We start from the raw sequence: 2,726 nt of genomic DNA, 5'->3' as shown, positions 1-2,726 counted from the left end.
GAGCACAGGCGGAGTGAGGTGGAGAGGAGAGTGTGGGCAGGCGGCTGAGTGGGTGGAAGGAGGAGCGCGGCTGGGCAGGGGGAGCTCGACGGTAGTGGGTGAAGTGGAGGAGATGGCCGACAGTAGTGGAGCTCGAGGAGGTGGAGCAGGGAAAGGGAGAAGGCCGCGCGAGGGAGAGAGGAAGATCTGGTGGCTGAGGCTTCAGACGCGAGGTTGCAGCCGCTGGTGGAGGGCGGCTGGTCAGCGGCGAGAGGCGCGCGAGGACGGTGAGGGTGGAGGAAGAGGCGGACTGCAGCGGCGAACTGGTGGTGGACGAGCAAACTCGCGGCAGCTCCTGGCGGCGCTCGAAACTGGTGGAGCTGTCCTCAAGCTGTGGAGAGGACGAAGCTGCGGACTGCAGCGGCGAGGTGGAGAGAGGGCCGCGTGGGCGAGCTGGCAGTGCGCTGGCGGCGCGCGCAGGTGGAGCAGATTGAGAGGGCCGCGCGCGAGGGCGACGCAGCGTGAAGCTTCGGGCAGCGCGCAAGGGTCAGCAGCGGCCGGCGGCGAGGGCTGGGGTTGCTCTCGCGAGGGAGCTCCTGGGAGGAGGAGACGCGCGGCTGGCGGAGTTGGAGGAGACAGCGACATGAAAGAAAAAGAAGGAAAAAGAGGGGAACAGGGGAGCGGTGGAGAAGAAGAAGAAAAAGAAAGAAAAAAAAGAAAGAAAGAAAAAAAAGAAAGAAAGAAAAAAAATGGGAATTTTTTTTTTTTCCAAAAACTATCCGAACGTAGATCTGAAATCTGAAATTATTTTTTTTTAATGTAATAATAATAAACAATAATAATAATAATAATAATAATTTTTTTTTTTTGATAAAAAACATGGTTTGGGTCGTCCAATACCGCGCGGGCACGCCAAGATTGGTCTTCGTCCTCTGGTCTCAGAAAACACAAACACCGCGCGGGCACGCCAAGATTTCACTTCCTGGTCACAGTGGAGGAGATATTAGCCTTGATACTACCCAATGAAGAAACGACAAAATGAAAGAAATAAACAACTAAAACCAATAAAATCAATATTCGGGTTGCCTCCCAAACGAGCGCCTTTCTTTAATGTCTTTGGCTAGACATGCTATGCTTGTTCATGGAGGATAAAATCTTGTAGCTCGCTTCAATGCTTCATCTTCAATATGATCCTGGTAACCCTCATAGATGGAGTAATCTTTGAACACACGAGCTACGGTCTTCCATGGACTAGTTGATGGCTCCATATAATCAAGCATTGATCGCAATTCTTCATCCACTCCTCCATCAAGAGCATTCAACGGTTCAAGATATTTGACCATAGCTACTCTTAACTCATTCCTGCCATGAGAATCAAGAACTTCCGGTATAACAAAATCAATCTCATTAACAGAAATCATAGAGTCAGAGTTAAGAAAATGCGGGTTAGGGAATGGAGATGGTGTCACCACATTTGATGATTCTTCACTGGATTCTTTCACTTGAATGGGTTGCGGTTGGGGTTCCATTTCTTCCTTTTCGGCTTCTTTTTCAACTGCATCTGTACATCTCTCTTCTTGAAAATCTTGCAGCTCCTCATCACTAGTTAGGCAAATTGCACTCTCATTTTCAACAATGGTTTTCGAGGGCAATTCTTCAAATTGAGAAGCCAGTCGATTTATTCTGGATGTCAATAGACACATTTGATCTTCCAGATTACTCATTGCCTCCTTCATCATCTCATTTCTCCTTTGTGTCTCCTGTTGGAATTGATATGTATTAATAGCTATTGATTCAACTATTTCTTCAAGAGACATACCTGACATAGATGACGATTCTTGAGACTCATACTGCTGAAAATTCATTGGCCCCGTTGTATAATTATAATCGGAGTTATCCCACCATTCTTGATCATACCCGTTTGGATTAGGGTTATACCACGTTTGAGACCAGGGTGAAAAATCTCCATAATTATTGAGGGGGACACTCAGATTATCTTGATATTCGGGGCACATACCGGTTGAATGATCCCTGGCATAACAAATTTTACAGGTTGCAGCAGCCATTCTTTCTCTAATAGAGTTTAATGCCTCTGAATATGCAAACTTAGCAAAAAAACTAGTCTCATCGCCTTCCCCGGAAACAAAATCCAGACTATCACCAAAATATGGAGTGTTAGAAGCCATAACCTATATAAAAAAAATATGAGAAAAATAAAAAAAAATAAAAATAAAAACAAGATGAACTCAAAAAGAAAAAATTAATCTGACACCAGTCCCCGGCAACGGCGCCAAAAATTGACAGGTGCCGAACCTGTACAATAATAAATACCTACTCGAGAAAAATACAGATTTTGTATATAGCGGTGAGTAGGGTCGAATCCACAGGGACTGGGGATAATTCGTTTCTTCTAGAGTTCAAAGTATGGGGGGTTTTGGATTAAATGCTAACTAAATAAATTAACTGCAGAAAATAATTGATTAAGAGAAATAATTAAGGGAAAACTCTAGCCAAGGGTACACATCAGAAATGGTTCATGCACTGATCATTGATGCAGAAATAATTCCAACATTTAGCAATAGATTAGTTATAATTGTCATGCACGCGATAAACAACCAACCCTTCCTTAATTTCTCGATAGCTAAGGTACGACCGTTAGCTATTTCTCTAACCCAAAAATAACCCTAGGTACGACCGTAGGATTTAATTTCTAGATTGCATTAATAATTAGAAAGGCCCAATCCTAA

The sequence above is a fragment of the Coffea eugenioides genome, chromosome 3 (assembly GCF_003713205.1).
Source record: "Coffea eugenioides isolate CCC68of chromosome 3, Ceug_1.0, whole genome shotgun sequence".
Classification (NCBI taxonomy): Eukaryota; Viridiplantae; Streptophyta; class Magnoliopsida; order Gentianales; family Rubiaceae; genus Coffea; species Coffea eugenioides.
The sequence above is the reverse complement of the archived record's forward strand: the minus strand, read 5'-3'. Positions refer to the sequence as shown.